This window comes from Carettochelys insculpta, chromosome 12 (genome assembly GCF_033958435.1).
Source record: "Carettochelys insculpta isolate YL-2023 chromosome 12, ASM3395843v1, whole genome shotgun sequence".
In the NCBI taxonomy this organism is placed as follows: domain Eukaryota; kingdom Metazoa; phylum Chordata; order Testudines; family Carettochelyidae; genus Carettochelys; species Carettochelys insculpta.
This window is the reverse complement of record NC_134148.1, coordinates 15549244-15568314: the sequence shown is the minus strand read 5'-3', so window position 1 is coordinate 15568314 and position 19071 is coordinate 15549244. Positions and strand designations below refer to the sequence as shown.

Here is a 19071-nt window from a genome sequence, read left to right as displayed (position 1 = left end):
GGTGTTAAGGTGAACACAAGAGGAAGTTTGCAACAAAAGTTGTCAGCAATAAGAAAAATAACATTTAAGTTGTATTTATAAGATTAAGTTTGTGTGTAAATATTGTACTGACATTCTATAATTACTCCAGTCACACACAGTGAATAATATTCCCACTGGCTATATCTACATTGGTAGGTTTTGTTGACAAAACAGCTGTTTTGTTGACATAACGGCAATGCTTGGGGACAGGACCACACTCCTGCCCCTGCCATCCTCTTGTCCCTACTACAGGGTGCTGCACCACATGCTGCGAGGGGACACCTCACCCCCTCACCTGAGCCTTGATGTGGGGCTCGAGGCATCCCCAGCACAGCAGGAGCCCTCAGAGGAAGAGGAAGCAGCCGAGGCCTAACCCCTGCAGGAGCCGGACTCCGAGGCCAGCAGCCTTGTCAAGGTGTTAGACCTGGTTTCTGGCAGCCAGGCAATGGCACAGGCACCCTCCAATCTTGGCAAGGGTCCCTCTGGTGAGTATACATCCCAGGGCACGGGCAGTGGGCACATACAGGGTGTGCTGTGAGTGTCGCTTGTTGGCTCGGGTGGGACTTCACTTTGCGGTCCCAGCACATGGAACCACCCGGATTCAGCAGGCATCCCCCAGGTATGGATGATATCCTGCTTCCAGGCTCACGGGAGGCTGAACGAGCACCGGCCCTGGGGGAAAGGGTCCCCCCACCACCTGCTACAAGGGCACCAGCCTGACCCCATGCACACCCAGGAATGCAGCACCCAGCACATGGGCATGCCCACAGGTGAGAGGCAGCACCCACTCCTGTGAGCAGCACTGTAAGTCACAGGTGTGTGAGTGGGCCCTGAGTAGGGCTAGGCTGCTTCTGGCTCACGTGCTGCCCATGAGAGGACCCCTCTATGGCTGGATGGCCACCTTGTCCTCTCGTTCATTGACAGCTGCAGCAGCCAGCATGGCCCCAGAGGCACAACAGAGACCCCTTGCGGCAAGGTCTGCTGCGCAGGACACACATGGCTTTGTTCCCAAGACGTTCTTGTCCCTTGGCCCAGGGTATCGGTCACGGCTCATGGTGTGGGGCAAGGCCTGAGGGGCTGCATTGCATGAGTGACTCACCATCTCTCCTCCTTGTCTTCCATATGGCTGGACCTACACCATCCAAGGGCTGGGCCATTCCCACAAGGCAACCAGGCCAAATCCACAACCAGAGGAGTCTTTGGCGGGTCCATGAAGATCTCATGTGGCAGCATGTTGCCGTCCTTCAAGACATCCACAGGAGGATGGTGCATTGCCTCCGGGTTGACTTTGGAGTGGCGGTTGTGGGCCTCGGACCAGTTAATGTCCTGCTGTGACACTGTCACCAGTGTCTGGTGAGACATGCTGTCCCAGCCTTGTGCAGCTACCCCCACCACCCGGCCCTCCCTCCCTCCCCATTTGTACCTTCATCTATGCCTCCTTGTCCCAGTCCCCGACTCCCCCATGTTCTGAGGCCCCTCACCCCCAGCTCCAAAGCCCTCGCCTGCTGCAAATAGTTATGGTTGCACGTAACTTCTGTAAATAGTTTGGAATTGCACTGTGTTTATTTTGTACACCTATGTTGTAAATAGTTTTGAATTGCACTGTTTTTGTTTGGCACAATTTTTTTTTCAGTAAAGTCCACTTAATTGTTCACCAAGTGTCTGTCATTATTATGCGGGGGGTCAGGGAGGGGTGGGGGCAAAGGGAGAAGTCGTGGTGGGGATGGCGTAGGACTGTGGACCCGAGGACCCCACTGGGACGGGCCTGGGGAGTATTACTGGGGTTCTTGGGAGAAGATCTCCCTCAGGGCTTCCTGGATCCGCAGCCCGTTGTGGTGGACCTAGCAGACAGCAGCTGTGCCCAGCTGTGCCCTCATGAGTGGTGTCCAGCCCCAACCCCAGGAGGAAGGTCTCCTCCTTCCCCTCCATAATGTCATGCAGATGTTTTGCTCCCCCATGTCAAGGCAGGTGAGCAGGCACCTGAACCATGCCTCAAGGTGGCCAAAGGCACACTCAGCCTGCATCCTGGCACTGTTCAGACAGGCATTAAATAGTCCCTGTCTCGGGTCCCTCTGGCTGATATAGGGCTTCATCAGCCACGGCATGAGGGGGTAGGCTGCATCCCCCACAATGCAAGGTGGTGTCCGCATGTCACCAACTGCCAGCTCATGGCAGTGGGGTGAATGTGCCCACCGCCAGGCTCTGGCACAGGCTGGAGCTGCCAAACATTCAGGCATCATGTGCCTGGCCCACCCACCCAGTGTAAATCATAGAATCCTAGGGCTGGAAGGGACTTTAGGATGTCATCGAGTTCAGGCCACTGCCTGAAGCAGGATCAACCCCAACTAAATCATCCTAGCCAGGACTTTGTCAAGCCAGGACTTAAAAACCTCTAGGGATGGAGATTCCACCACCTCTCTAGGTAATTCATTCCAGTGCTTAAGCACCCTTCTGGTGAAATGGTTTTTCTTAATATCCAACCTACACCTCACCATCTGTAACTTAAGACTATTGCTTCTTGTTCTGCCATCCATCACTGCTGAGAACAGCATCTCTCCATCCTCTTTAGAGCCCTCCTTCAGGGAGTTGAAGGCCGCTATCAAATCACCCCTCACTCTTCTCTTCTGCAAACTAAATAACCCCAGATCCTTCCGTCTTTCCTCATAGGTCATGTTCTCCAGCCCCCTAATCATTTTCATTGCCCTCCGCTGGATCTGCTCCAGTGCATCCACATCCTTTCTATATTGGGAGGGCCAGAACTGGATGGAATGCTGCAGATAAGGCCTCACCAGTGCCAAATAACTTCTAATGCACCCCAATATGCCATTAGCCTTCTTGGCTGCAAGGGCACACTGTTTACTCATATCCAGCATCTCATCCACCATGATCCCCAGGTCCTTTTTTTGCTGCACTGCTGCTTAGCCAGTCAGCGCCCAGCCTGTAAAAATGGTTGAGATTCTTCCATCCCACGTGCAGGGGTCTGTACTTGTGCTTGTTGAACCTCATCAGATTTCTTTTGGTCCAATCCTCCAATTTATCTAGGTCATTCTGGATCCTATCTCTACCCTCCAATGTTTCTATCTGTCCCCCTAGCTGCATGTCATCTGCAAGTTGCTGAGGGTGCAATCCATCCCTTCATCCAGGTCATTAACAAAGATGTTGAACAATGCCAGTCCTAGAACCAATCCTTGGGGTACCCTACTTGAAACTGACCACCAATCAGACATGGAGCTGTTGATCACTACTCGTTGGGCCCAATCGTCTACCCAGCTTTCTATCCATCTTACAGTCCACGTATCCAATACATATTTCCTTAACTGATGGGCAACAATGTTGTGGGACACTGTACCAAAAGCTTTGCTGAAGTCAAGGTATATCACATCCATTGACTTCCCATGACCACAGAGCCAGTTATCTCATCATAAAAGCTAATCAGATTGGTCAGACATGACTTGCCCTTGGTGAATTCATGTTGACTACTCTTGAGCACGTTCCCCTCTTACAAGTGCTTCAAAATGGATTCCTTGAGGACCCCCTCCATGATTTTTCTGGGGACTGAGGTAAGGCTGACAGGTCTATAGTTCCCTGGATTGTCCTTCTTTCATTTTTTAAAGATGGGCACTACATTTGCCTTTTCCAGTCACCCAGGGCCTCTCCCGATCTCCAGGAGTTTTCCAAGATTATAGCCAAAGGCTCTGCAATGACATCTGCCAATTCCCTCAGTATCTTTGGGTGCATTAAATATGGGTTTGTGTACATCTAGCTTTTCTAAATAGCTCTTAACCTGTTCTTTCCTCAGTGAGGACTGTCCACCTTCTTCCCATATTGCATTGCCTAGTGCCGTAGTCTGGGAGATGACCTTGTCTGTGAAGACTGAAGCAAAAAAAGCATTGAGTACTTTAGCCTTTCCCATGTCATCTGTCACCAGGTTACCTCCCTCTTCCAGTAACAGCCCCCCACCCTCCCTCATAGCCCTCTTATTGTTAACATGCCTGTAGAAGCCCTTCTTGTTGCCCTTTACATTCCTTGCTAGCTGCAGTTTCAATTGTACTTTTGCTTTCCTGATTTGCCCCTCCTCCCCTCGGCATTCTCCAGCCATATGTGTATGCTCCTCCTTAGTCATCTGTCCAAGTTTCCACTTCTTACATGCACCCTTTTTGTGTTTAAGCTCACCAAGAATTTCCCTGGTAAGCCAAGCTGGTTGCCTACCATATTTGCTTTTCTTACTGCGTATCAGGATGGTTTGTTCCTATGCCTTCAATAAGGCTTCTTTAAAATACTGCCTGTTCTCCTGAACTCCTTTCTCCTTCTTATTAGCTTACCAGGAGATCCGGCCCATCAGTTCTCTCAGGGAGTCAAAGTCTGCTCTTCTGAAATCAAGAGTCTGTATTTTACTGCTCAACTTTCTTCCTTTTGTCAGAATCCTGAAATCTACCATCTCATGATCGCTGCAGCCCAGTTTGCCACCCACTTCTATTTCTCCTACTATTTCTTCCCTGTTTGTGGCCAGCAGGTCAAGCTGCACAAGGCTGCTGGTTGGTTTTTTCAGCACTTGTACCAGGAAGTTATCCCAGCATTCTCCAGAAACTTTGTGGATTGTCTGTGTGCTGCTGTAATGGTTTCCAACAAACGTGTGGGTGATTAAAGTTTCACATGAGAACCACGGCCTATGATATAGAAGCTTCTTTTAGTTGTCTGAAGAAATCCTCATCTATCTCATCTACCTGATCTGGTGGTCTGTAGCAGACACCAACTACAACATCATCTCTGTTGCTTCTGCTTCTAAGCTTAAGCCAAAGGCTGGGTCTACACGTGCCCCTTCCTTTCGAAAGGGGCATGTTAATGAGCAGGTTCGAAATATGCTAATGAGGCAATGCAATGAATATGCAGCGCCTCATTAGCATAATGGCGGCCGCGACAATTCAAAAGTGCAGCTTTTCAAATCGCGCCGCCCGTGGAGATGGGACCTTCCGAAAGGACCCTTCTCAGGCGATCGGAAGAAGGGCTTTCGAAAACTGAGGGCGGGTGCGGTTCTTTTGGAAGTTCCCATCTCCATGGGTGGCGCGCGATTCGAAAAGCTGCATTTTCAAATTGCCATGGCCACCATTATGCTAATGAGGCACTGCATATTCATTGCAGCACCTCATTAGCATATTTCGAACCTGCTCATTAACATGCCCTTTTCGAAAGGAAGGGGCACGTGTAGACCCAGCCAAAGAGTCTCAGCTGGCTTTTCCCCTTCCATATACTGGAGCTCTGAGAGCAATCATATTGCTCTCTGCCATACATTGCAACTCCTCCTTTTCACCCCTGCCTGTTTTTCCTGAACAGTTTATACCCTTCCATGTTAGTGCTCCAGTTATGCCAGTCATCCCACCAAGTCTCTGTTATTTCAATCACCTCATACTTCTTTGACTGTGCCAAGTCCTCTAATTCCTCCTGTTTGTTTACCAGGCTTCTTGCATTTGTGTATAAACACCTTAGATACATGTCCGTGAACTGTCCACGGTGGTTGACCAGGGCCTGGTTGACCATCGAGAAGCAGTCCTTACTGTTGATGTACTTGTCTGTGCTATGCCATGGGGCACAGATTGGGATGTGGGTCCCATCAATGGCCCCGGCTCAGTTAAGGAACACCAGGGCAATGAATCTGGCCGTGACTTGGTCGGGTCCCCCAGACAGATGACTCTCTCTAACAGGATCGAGTTGATGGCCCTCACAACCTGCTGAGGGGGGTGACCAAACACACATGACAGGAACTGAGGGAGGGAGTACCTCGGCCCTTGGGGAGTCCCCTCCCATCCGTTCCCCTGGAGCTCCCCAGGAGTCCCCCTTGTGAGCCCCCCCAATAGGAGGGCTGTGTGAGGGTGGGACAGCATGTTCCCCTGGCCTGGGGCTTCCCGCTTCACCCCAGCTCCACCCCTCAAAGCCCCAACCCCACTTCCCAAGGATCCCCCTTAGCTAGGCTGCCCTGCTCCCCCACCCCACCACACAAGCAGGAACTGCTGTCAGGAGTGTGTTATCTCCATGAGGAGGGCCCCGATGATGGACTTCCCAATGGCAAATTGGTTGCCCACCAACCAGTAGCTCTCGGGGGTGGTGAGCTTCCATAAGGCGATTTGTGACTCGCTTCTCCATGGGGATGGCAGGCTGCAGTTGGGTGTCGTGTCTCTAGAGGGCAAGGGCAAGCCAGGCACAGAGCTCCAAGAAGGTGGCCTTCTGCACGCGGAAGTTTTGGAGCCACTGCTGGTCATCCTACTGCTGCATGTCCAGCTGGTCCCACCAGTCCGAACTGGTGTGGTGCTCCAGAGCTGCCTGTGCAGTGGTGTGTGTGTATGCAGGTGTGTAGCTTTATCAGTCAGGGCGCCCTCCCTGAAGGTGTTCCTGGGCTTGCCCTTGATGAGGAACAGGAAGACAGCTGCCTGAAAGTTTAGCACAAGCTGCAGCATGTCTGTGTGGGGCCATCACAAGTTCTGGCTGCGTGGCACCCATGGACCAGTTGTGTCACCCACAAATGCAGGGCAAGCGCAGAGTGCACTGTGAGTGCTCTGCTTTCCCTCGCAGCCAGAAGTGAGCCCACACCAGGGGCAGAGAATGGCTGTCAGGAGGGGTCCCTTTAAGTATGCATCTCCAGCTCTTGGAAGGAACTAGTGACCTATAACCTTGGCTGACATAGTTCAGGGTTGCCATTTTACCAAGGGCAGCCAGGCTGACTGGCCACTCTCTGTCAACACAGCGGATCACTCTTTCGATGTGCCTTGCTGTCTGAACGTGCTCTGTCGACAGAAGTTTTGTTGCAACATATCTTCCGACACGAACTGCTGCTAATAAAACCTGCCAATCTAGTAAACTTTAATAGACCAATACGAGTGTGTAACACCAGTTAATTATGATGAAAGTAAAAGAGCTGCCTTGGAAATTGCATTAAATTTTGCGATACTGTTTAATGTAATTGACTTGTATAGCATAGATTTTTAAATTTGTTCAGTTTGTCTGAGTCAGAATTATTCTGTAACAAAGAATTGTTTAACTTTTCATATCACAAGCAAGAAATTAAACAGCAGTGCACATTTTAGTGTATAATATGGAGATGTTTTAGTGTATGATATTTAAAATAATATGTAAAAACCATGTTCATTCTTTTATTGTGTTGCAAACAAATCAAACTTATATCTAAGTTGTTTTTGTTCTTGCAACATGCAGAAAAGTGGCTAAATTTTGTGGCCTTTTCTGAAAGCTATAATACCATGCATTGTAAACAGTTTATATCATTTTTGAACATGCATTCTATCTAGTTATTTCTTAAGTCGTCCCGTGACAGTTGGATTATTCATGAGTGAGTAAAGTTTAATGATTAGCGGATCTGCCAATAAATAAATGGAACAAGATCTCATATTAGACTTTTAGTTTCTAGAAAAATTATTTTAAAAAGATATATTTTCTGATCAATGGGAATAAAATTAACAAAAATACAGTATCTGCTCAGGAACCACTCAGTGCAAAAGTCAGACTGTTTTTGTGAGTAAGGATTATAGACACTAAGTAAGTTAATAGGCTCAATGAGATTTTAGGCACCCAAAAGCACTAGTCACTTTTGAAAATCTTGACTATATTCACTTTTAAAAATCCAGTAGATTGCTTTGAACATCTCCTTTGTGGGCCCTGGCAACAGAGCCCATAAGCTATCAGTTTAGTAATGTACTACAAATTTTTTAACAAACATGTAACACAAATTCACCCCACCCCCCATTTAGCTTATGACAAATTCCAAATGCCAGGGATAAAAGTATTTAAAGATGGGGAATAAATAATTTATTTGTTTGTTTTTCTAGTTTTAAACAAAAGTGCTTTCTCATAACAGGCGCGGAGGAAGGGGCAGGAGGAGACACCATCACCCATCAACTTGTGTTAGTTTTTTTAGCTATAAATGTTTAAATTATAAATAGGTTTCTCCTCTCTTTCTGGTGGGGTTGCAGTTGGATGTGTTTTGAGAAAGGCTAGAAGAATAGAAGGTGAAAAATAAATTGCTTTTGTTATGGTGTTGCCTGTAGTCAGTTTTATGGATGGTGCTTTGAGAGGATCTGATTGTATTGAAGAATTCTTATTTAACATAACATAGTCTCACCCCTTGCTTCTGGATACCTCTGATGCCATAAATATTGTCCCTGAAAATGTTCCCTGTATAGGAAATGGAAAATTTACCTGCATCTTAATCTATATAGATTCAGAAAGGCCACACTGGTATGATTTATATTTGTTTCACACTTACGAGGTCATCTTCTCTATAATAAAGGCAAGAAAAAATGTAAAAGTAATAACTTAAATTCTGCAGAAATGAATGACTTAGCCTCTCTTCCCTTCCCCACTGCCACATACCATGCAAAGCTTCCCCCTCTCTACTGGTAGCTGGAGAGTGGCTTTTTAATTAGTTGATTAAATATCATTTTGTTTTTTTGTAGAGGAAGGCAGTTAAATGAGAGGCTTTATAAAGTAGAGATTCTTCTTAACAATACTCGGCACAATCTGAGATCTCCAGAGGTAAAAACGGATTTTTCAGATTTGTTTCTGTAAGGTCCAGAGTTAAGTAATCTCTGTCAGAGATTCTTTAGCATTATGCAGTGGGGAACAGACTCCATTGAAGTCAGCAAACTCTGCGTCCTCCTTTCAGTCAGGAGATTTGAAACAAGGGTCTTCCAAGTGTCTCAGATAGCCCCTTCCAACACATCCTTTTTCAGTGCTTGATTAAAGAGCATATGATCTTGATTGAACCTATTTATCATTTTTATATGCTCTCACTGTGTCTGAAGAATTTTTTTTAAAAATACAGAACAGTGCTCAGTGTGAGGCAGTGTTGCAGCCAATGGATTTAAAAATATAATTTTCAGTAATTTTCATGTATAGGAAAGGGGTCTAATGGAGGTGAGGTGATCTCACAATATATAAAAACACTGCACATCATCCACTTTACATATATTTAACATGCTATGAGGAAGCATTCAGGATTAAATTGACTTTTCTTGAGGTGAATGTGAAAATCATTAGCTATCTTTACAATAACAAATTGTAGTCACTGTACCTTGAGGAAGAAATGTCTAAACTCATCTAAAACACGTCTCCAGCTTAGCTCTGTAGTCTCTTCCAACTAACAATCCTACTAAATAAATAAATAAATAGACATTACATTTTCAAAGGCGATAGCAGTACACTGTGTATAATTAATCCTATGTACCAAACAACTACACATGACTCTTAAGTAATATTTACAGTGGTTTTTTTCCTTTCAACTGCAGTCAAGAAGAAGCCCAGCGCCAGGAACCAAGCAGAACCCACTGGCATATTTTTTCCCTATTTGGAAGAGCCAAACTCAAACAGACCACTGTAACCAATCATATTTTGAACATCAGCCCAAGCTATGGTCTGCACTGCAGCATCTCATTTTCATGATTCATATGTGCGGAGCTTGAAAAAGAACACCCACCTTTTTACCCCAGATTCCCTCCTGAACAGAACACTTAAGCACATGATAAATACACTAATGCCAAAGAAACAATGTAAAAATTGAGCAAACCTTCAAGTATTTTTATGAACAGGGATCTTAATTTTGCAGGAAAAACATCAAACTGGTTTCCAAAGTGCTGTCAAATGCAAAAACTAATTGAAAAAATAGCTATATTAATCTTAGATGCTATTTATGTCTATAATTGGAAAAACATTTTAGAAATATGAATATTCATGTTAACAGTTTTTTTAATTATGTAGGCTGTAAAGTTCTGTGTACTTCAGAACAGCAGTTGGTCCAGTAAAAGATATGATTTCTTTCACCATGTTGTTAATTGTCCGAGTTATTAAAGTGTTCTCTTCCTTTTTTGATCCATTTCTGATGTCTTGTAACTTGCTTTTCCAAAACTTGCTTAGGTTGACTGTGTTAATTAAGCAGGATAGTTTAAAGCAAAGTTCATGCCTGTTCAAGTTTTGGGATGGAGGAGGAGAGGTGGGGACGGAGCATGAATCAGTGGATTCGTGGTGCTCTGGATGTGCTGGGAAGGAGCAAAAGGAGTAGGAAGTGCGGGGCTCCAGTGCCCCAGTGTGCTAGAGGCATGTGGGGAGGGAGGCAGAAAGGGGGCATGCGGGCCGCAAGTGGAACCTCAGTGGACTGTGTTCCATAGGTTGCCCGTGAGGTGTCCTGAGGTGAAGGAAGGCTGTGCGTACAGGCCACTCGCTGAACTTGGTTGCCTATTACTGGTTTAAAGTCATTAACAGCTAGCAACAAGCAACTTGAAATGTGAATCACTTGTTCACAGTACTGCAGTTGCAGATTCAGTTTTGAGTACCTGCATGTTAATTGACTTTGTAAATGTAGCTCAAATGTGTTTCCCTAATAGAGCTAATTAATTTCAAAATCCATTCATAAATTGGAAAAGGTTTGAAAGACAGGGGCATGTGCATGTACAGGTGGTACTCTGTCATCAAAGTTTTTGGGAGCCATGATCATGTATCAGAGAGCTGAAATTCCCTTACAATTGCCAGAAAAATACGTTCTGTTAAGATCCATTTCATTTTTCTGACAACATTTAATAAAATGTATTATTCTATTTATTGTCAGTATTTCTGTGACATCCATCACATTGTCATCTAAATCTTTAATTGTTTAGCCTTGACAATGTGTATGGTGCTTATTGGGTGACATCTTGGTTTTCTGATGTGATTAAGCAGTTGTTTAGATTTATACTGTGCCTTGCAGTGTGTCTTCATTTAAACCAAGTGTCTGAGATTTCTGAAAATTTTCTACATAATCTTTTTTTTAACTTGACAGGGTAACTCCATCAACTGAAAATCCGAATGGTGCTACTTGTAGTGTGAGTCAAGGAAAACCTTCTTTAAGAAGAATAAAAGGAAGAATACACAGAAGCAAAAGTCTTGATAGCATTGATTTCTGTGAGTTCAGTGTAAGTATGTATAGCTATTGCATTTATTCTAGCTGAAGTTTCTGAGAACCCTTGCTTATTGACAACAAGGATGGTTAAGGGTTCGTCTTCCTTTTCTGGTTTATTAGATTTGGCATATTTGTCAAAATTCAGCAGGTGGTTATATCAAAACCTAGTGATGTTACAAGACAAACTCTGTGCTGGAGGGTTTTAGCGGCATGGATATTGCTTGTATAATTAATGATCAACAATTACATTCGATTTTTTGAGAAATCATAGGTATTACAAATTAAAATGTTGAATTCTAGCATAGTTTTCCCCAAGATTGCATGTGTGAAGGCAAAGTAATGTTGGCACACATATGTCTACTTTCTTCTTCTTCTTCTTCTATTTTCAAACAGGCAAACATGAAATATATTTGGAGTTGTGTTCTCATGTTTAGAGTGGGCAAGTTGCACTCATCAACAAAGTACATGATTTCAACAGAAGTTACTTAATAGTGTCCAGAGTGTATGAGTATTATGTGGATTTAGAGAAAAGAAATGTCTTTATAGTTTGTGTGTGTGTATGTGTGTGTGTGGTTCTAGAGAAAATAAATGTTTTTAAAATGTGCGTGTGGGGGGATCCAATAGTTCAAGTTGATTAAAGCAGATAACTTCTGTTTTAATTAAGTGGTACAGTTACACTGTTATTTAGTTCTTGTCTGGAGTATTAGAGCTTCTGAGTGTGAATATATAGCTTCAGCAAATGTAACATCTTTGTGATTTTCATAGACTTGAATATGTGATGTTGAAAGAGAGATCTGAAATGAAATCAGTGATTTTTTTGGTTTTTTTAAATTCATGTATATTAGTTAGAGCACTGGGGTATTTCTGAATGCCCTTCAGTGAAGCATAGCTTATGCATGCATGTATTTGAGAGAATGCTTTTGGAAAGAGGTGGCTCTTGAATTTTTCTTTGAAGATGTTATGATTTCTGGTCAGCCTGATTTCCAGAAAACGTAATGACTCCTTGACTCATTATTGGTTCTGGATGTGCAGATAAGTGTCAATATGTTGTATTCCAATGTCAGCTAGCAAAAGATTGCCATTCTCAGATGAGAAACTAGATACTGATTTTGTGACCTTAGGCTCTTGTCACTTACCGGTTAGAGTACTGCTGTTACTATGTTGCATTTGATCTATAAAGCCTGAAATGGTTTGGTTCAGGCTAAAACTTCTGAGTGTGATAATGCTGCTGTTGTGACTAGGCGTGGTGGGTTGAGCTAACCACTCATTACCTGGTAATGGCTTGCTCATGACATGGTGTTTCCTTTTGCAAGGTCCTCAACTGTGGTGTTTACTCTCTCTCTCCACTCTTTGTGGTCTAACAAATCCTGGATTTGTAACTTTCAGAACAGGGTGTGGTTTCAATTAAATTAATTAATTTAAATTCTTAGTCATTTGCTGGAATAGTGGAATTGTAGGTTCAAAACTTGAACAGTACTTGTACCGTACTCTTAAATGGTGCTTGAATCCATGACTGGCAAAATTAGTTAAATAATTATATAAAAGTAGTTTGTACTGTATGGGTCTCAATTTATGCCCTTCTTTTTGGAGAGATATTATTTAAATCTGCTTCCACACCTAAGGGCATGTAGGAAGATGACTCTCTTATAAGCTCTGTCATGCTAGCAAAAACACTTCAGCAAGGGGAACTAATTTAGTATACATTGGCTATCCTGTCACAAGCAACTCTACAGCATCTTATTGCAGAACTGCACTTTTTCCATGCTTGCTTTCTTTCTTGGCCTCCTTCCAGGGCAGGGCTTTCCGTTGAGCTTCCACTGCCCATAGCTTCCTGAGGCTAGTATAGTCCAGGAAGATGGACATCTTTTCGTTTAGAAGAAGCTCATTATATGTAAATATCTCAATTGTATCCACATATTTTTTCTGATGTTTTAAGTAATACCAAAATAAAATGTACCTTATTTTTACTACTACATTAGATTGCGGTAACTCCTGACATGAATGATAAGAGTTAGTGCAATCTAATAGCCTAATAATATAGGCTTCAACAGTTCCATAAGTGTGTGTGCAAATGAGTTGTTTATTTGTGTTTTATAAGAATAGTTTAACAGAAGTAAAGAAATCACATTGTAAAAGTAAAGAGAGTGCAAATTAACTAAATGTGAAATGTCTCATTGTTTATGTGTTATAAATGTCTGTAAACAGTTAAACCCAGAGAGAGTGGTTCTCTCTTGGCAAGCAGCCAGGTGAGCCAATCGGGGGGTGAGAAGGGGATTTTTGAATTGAAGTAGTTATCTGATGAAAAAGTCTTTTTTTTTTTTTTTTTTGGAGAAGAGAGACACAGAAATGGTTTAAGCCTGAGCCAAGTTTGGAGAGTTTAGTAAATATCTGGGCCTCAAAAATGGTATACAGATATGTAAGTAAAAAGTAAATGTTTAGTTAGACATGATTAGGTTATATTTTATTTTGGGCTTGGTGCAGTACTTCAGAGGCTGGCTGACGTACCGCCCTGCACGTTGTCACTTTTGAGCTAAATCAGAGGAAAGTAATTCTCTGTGCTTTAATCTACCTTTTTTTTAGTTGCTCTGTAACACCTAGCAACCAGCTGTGCTTTATCCTATATACCTTTTTAAGGCAATAATTTGGTGGTGGCAACTACTTCCCAAGGTCAGGAAATCTGTGACCTGAGGAAGCTTTTAAGCAGAAGCCTATAGAGCATGGTTTCCCAAACTGAGGGATGCGCCACCCCCAGGGGGCATGAAGAAATCTGGGAGGGGCACAAGGCGACCCAGCCACCCATCATGCCCCCCACCCCAAGAAAGAGCCGCCCTTTGCTTCTGGCTCTCAGCCCCTGACATTTTACGTGGGCGACCTGGTGCAGCTGCTGTAAAAAGCAGGCAGCTGGCAAAGACCCATATGGAGCTAGCTGCCTCTGCAAAGGTGAATGAGTGTGGACTGGGGGAGGAAGGGGAGGAGGATGTGGTTAGATGTGGGGCTAGGGATGCCTGGCTCAGGAGAGGGGGATGGGGTAAGAGCAGGGGGCTGGTAGTGCCTGGCTTTGGGGGAGGGGAGGGGCTTGTGTGGGCGGCTCATGGGGCTCGGGCTGGTGGTAGGCGGCTGGCTCTGGCAGTGCGAGGCATGGGTGACTGGCCATGGCAGCTTGGGTGGGCAGCTCAGGCGGGTTGCTTGGGCAGGTGTCTGGCAGGCAGGCAGCTGTCCGTGATACATGCGGTCCTGGTGCCTGGTGGGCAGGCGGGCAGCGGGCCCGAGCATCATGAGGCTTGATCGCCTTGGGCGGGTGGCTCTGACAGTGTAGAGCTCGGGCAGGTGGGCAGCTGGTGTGGGCAGCTCTGGAGGCTGGCATGGGGCTCAGGCATCTGGCCAACTCAGGCTGCACCAGGTACCTGCAATGCTTCAAGAAGAATTATTTGTGCTTATTTTTAATTTTAAATAACATTTTTATATTGCGTTTTTGTGTTTATTTTAACTTACAAATGTAATTTTTTGTTAACGGGAGAATGGATGGTGGCAAAGAAGAGGTGTGGGTGGGCGTGAGGGTTTCTCAAAAATCAAAAGGGGGGGCGTGATGCCAAAAAGTGTGGGAACCACTGCTATAGAGGCAAGGTATTTTTAAGGCCTCTTGCAGGCCCCCAACTTCTGCACTCAAAGTGTCAGTGTGGCACTGGTGTCAAAGTGGGTTTAACACTATTTATTAAAAATTATGATACTGTGGCTACCTCTACACTTCGGAAGAACTTGAAAATGGCCATGCTAATGGCCAAGTCAGAGAATACTAATGTTCATTTTAGTGCCTCATTAGCATGCTGTCGGCCATGGCACGTTGAAAGTGCCGCGTTTTGCTTGTGCACAGGTCATCTACACGGGGGTCCTTTTCGAAAGGACCCTGCAAACATCGAAATCTGCTTATTCCTATTAGCTGGTGAAAATCTCATTACTGTTAATTCCAGATAACAGAAATTCTTCCCTATTTCAGCTGGGTGGAATTTTTTTGTTTCTGGATGTGTAGGTTCTGTGTTTTCTTTCTAGTGATATCTGTGGTGTCTGTATGTAGGCAGCAAGTAGATTGTGATGGCTAATCATGCCTCTCACCTCAATCTCACAGAGGCTGGAAATAGGATGATGAAACAGGGCAAGAGTTTTGCAGACTGCAGATAAGGGGACAATGCAAGCAATTCTTGTAAAGGACAGAATCCATCTACAGCTTCTCATATCCCTTTCCTGTTTGTATCCAATCCTAGCACAGTTGCCCTCAGCCTATCCAGGTTATCTCCCACCCTCCAGTTATTCTCTGGAAGATATTGGGCTTCTCTGGATAATAGACAACCCTTACTTGGCACATATCAGAGTACAGATCCTCTCCTCCATATCACTAGCTGGGCATCTACCTGCAGTTTAGAGCTGTGTCTACACGTGCACGCTACTTCGAAGTAGCGGCACTAACTTCGAAATAGCGCCCGACGCGGCTACACTCGTCGGGCGCTATTTCGAAGTTAACTTCGACGTTAGGCGGCGAGACGTCGAAGTCGCTAACCTCATGAGGGGATCGGAATAGCGCCCTACTTCGACGTTCAACGTCGAAGTAGGGACCGTGTAGACGATCTGCGTCCCGCAACGTCGAAATTGCCGGGTCCTCCATGGCAGCCATCAGCTGGGGGGTTGAGAGATGCTCTCTCTCCAGCCCCTGCGGGGCTCTATGGTCACTGTGTGCAGCAGCCCTTAGCCCAGGGCTTCTGGCTGCTGCTGCGGCAGCTGGGGATCCATGCTGCAGGCACAGGGTCTGCAACCAGTTGTCGGCTCTGTGTATCTTGTGTTGTTTAGTACAACTGTGTCTGGGAGGGGCCCTTTAAGGGAGCGGCTTGCTGTTGAGTCCACCCTGTGACCCTGTCTGCAGCTGTGCCTGGCACCCTTATTTCGATGTGTGCTACTTTGGCGTGTAGACGTTCCCTCGCAGCGCCTATTTCGATGTGGTGCTGCGCAACGTCGAAGTTGAACATCGACGTCGCCAGCCCTGGAGGATGTGTAGACGTTATTCTTCGAAATAGCCTATTTCGATGTTGCTACATCGAAATAAGCTATTTCGATGTAGGCTTCATGTGTAGACGTAGCCTAGAAGTGTTACAAGTGTACGAAACAAAATTGTGAAGGTAAATGAATTTTTTACAGCTCTTCCCACTTCACTTTCAAAAATGTAGACTGGTTTCATTCTGAAAAGGACAAGAGTTTTAAATGTCAGAGGTGTGTGGGGAAGGAAAATGAATTGAAGCCTTTCCTCTTCAAAGGAAATCAGGAATAATCTTTTGAGACTTTTGTTGAAATCCTTGGGTCAAAGTCAGTTCAAGAGAGCATATTATTCTTTAGTTTAAAAAGGGGAAAATTGGGAAGCTTCCGTCTCCTGAGTAACTGTCTTGTCTGTCACTGCTGTCCATGCATATAACTCACTCAAGGGCTATGTCTACACTAGCCCCAAACTTCGAAATGGCCATGCAAATGGCCATTTCAAAGTTTACTAATGAAGCGCTGAAATACATATTCAGCACCTCATTAGCATGTGGGCGCGGCACTTAGAAATTGACACGGCTCGCCGCCATGCGGCTCATTCAGATGGGGCTCCTTTTCGAAAGGACCTTGGCTACTTCAAAGTCCCCTTATTCCCATCTGCTCATAGGAATAAGGGGACTTCGAAGTAGGCGGGGTCCTTTTGAAAAGGAGCCCCATCTGAACGAGCCGCGTAGCGGCGAGCCGCGTCAATTTCTAAGTGCCGTGGCCACCCGCATGCTAATGAGGTTCTGAATATGTATTTCAGTGCTTCATTAGTAAACTTCACAATGGCCATTTGCATGGCCATTTTGAAGTTTGGAGCTAGTGTAGACACGGCCAAGGTGTCCTGTTGCTTTGGCTCACGGACGGGATTGTAGCTCTCGGTTAAATGGGCTAGTCTGTGTCAGGAGGGTGAACGTTCTGCAGAGAGTCTCCCAGATCTTCAGCACTTCTCCCTCTTCTGGGGGTATCGTCCTTTTACTGAGATGGTTCTCCTGGTTCTTTCTCCCTGGCCTGATAGGAATGTAACCAGGCCCTCTCTTCTTCTCAACGTTACCATTGGAACTTTCAAATCTTCTATATTGGGACAGATCCCTCTAAAAGATCAGATCGCAGCACTGGAAATATCTCATCTAGCTGCTGGGATATTGGTTTAGGTGGAGAAGGAAGACCTGTGTGAGGGAGGAGCAAAGAGGAGAATCGTTAGCAGTTTCTCCCAATTATATGCTTCCAAGGAAGCAGCTTTGTCACGCCAACCCTAATTTTAACTTTCTGATTGCCCACCTTCAGTTTTACCTAAGCTGTGAGTTAGGAGTGGATACTCCCATCTGCATATGACATCTTAAAGGGGCAATCAGATTAGCAGTTGCTAAGGTTGAGCAGGAGCTCTTGAACTTGGGTTTGGAAGTACCTGATTCTGTTCACAGGACCTGGTACGCCCTCCCTCAGTGACTTGAAAAACACAGTCCTTGCGCCACTGGTTGAACTCAGGCTCAGAGCTGCTACATGTTTTGGTAATCCCACAGTCTACAAAGTTACATTCCATAATGAAACAGGACTTGCTGAAGTGTCCTGGTCTTCCTCAGCAAAAGCATACCAACAGGTCTTCAGTAGGTTCTGGCTGACCTCTTCTCCTCAGGGCTTCTGTGGTGAAGCTCTGAGCTGGGAGGACAGGCCCCCATCATGACCAGCGCTCCAGGGGTAAATCCAGAGGGACTTGTCTCATGATCAGTTTGGGTCTTTTTGGTACACTCTTTGGCAACCAGCAAGGGGCCTCTGCATACTGGGCTTGCTAGTCATCACGCCTTGGTGGGGTATATTTGACAGTCCAGGCATTGAACAAATAGTGTGATGTCTCTGTACCACTCCAAGCCTATTGCATCTATGAGCAACACAGTTCTGCTGACCTCAGGGCATAGCTATCAGCAGGCCCAATTTTAAGGTGCAGGGCTACAGCCCAGAGGCAAGCCCCTGAGGCAAAAATCTCTGAGCAGACCCTGCACCAGTAGGTTTCTGGAGATACTTCCAAGTGGTGAACACTTGCTGTCTGAAAGTTTCCTATTACTTCGTCTTCTGGAGCTCAGTAAAAACCACTTGAGCTTCCCTGGCCAGGAATGGGGCTAGGTGTGTGGACCAGATGTCTTTTTCCCAAGTAGCAGTTGTGTCTGCCCTCTCAAAGGCAACTAAAAAGGCCTTGAGATCATCATGAAGTTCCATTTTGGCCAGTGGTATCCCTGACCTAGAGTTCAGCTGGTCTGAGGAGACTGAGCTAGTTGCTTGCTGCAGCAATGCCTCCTGGAATGGCTGCTCCTGGTTCTTCTGGTATTGCTGGAGCTGAAGTTGAGTGGACAATTGCACTTCATGCTGTTCTTGAACTAATGCCCTTTGGGTTTCCATAGAGCTGTGCTGATGCAAGGCCAGCAGTCCTACCAACTCCTTTATAGCCTGCTCGTTTCAGGGGTCAGTCCCAAATTCCCACTTACTGTAACAGGGCACACTCACCTCTTCCAAGTGGCCCCTTGGCTGAACGGTGCGTGCCTGCACGCTCTCTCTCTGTCTGTGATAGCTCTTTGGTCATTAAACCCACCAGCTGAGTCACACTTTAGTTGTGTCTACATGAGCTGCCTGCTTTTGGAAGGGGCATGTTAATGAAGGAGTTTGAAAGAGGCTAATGAGGCACTGCCATGAATATGCAGCGCCTCATTAGTATAATGGCAGCTGCAGCAACTTAAAAGTGCCACTTTTGAATTGCACACCGCCCGTGTAGCTGGGGACTTTTGAAACAACCCCCAGTCTTTGAAAGCCCCTTCTTCCCTTTTGCTTTGGCTTTTGAAGAAGGGTCTTTTGAAGACTGGGGTTGTTTTGAAAGGCTCCCTGCTACATGGGCAGTGCACGATTTGAAAGTGGCACTTTCGAATTGCTGCGGCTGCCATTATGCTAATGTGCGCTGCATATTCATATAAGTGCCTCATTAGCATCTTTTCAACTCCTTCATTAACATGCCCCTTCCAAAAGGAGGGGGTTTGTGTAGACACAGACTTTCTGAGAGAGAGAGCAAA

General features: G+C 45.4%; 1 long non-coding RNA gene across 1 annotated transcript in view; it reads left to right on the top strand.

The window, feature by feature from the left end:
- Positions 1–19071, top strand: part of LOC142019925 (uncharacterized) — a 65883-nt gene that overhangs the window by 5713 nt on the left and 41099 nt on the right. Inside the window, exon 2 of the long non-coding RNA XR_012647232.1 lies at positions 10835–10967. This is a non-coding gene — a long non-coding RNA (uncharacterized LOC142019925). The remainder of the gene's footprint in view (positions 1–10834; positions 10968–19071) is intronic.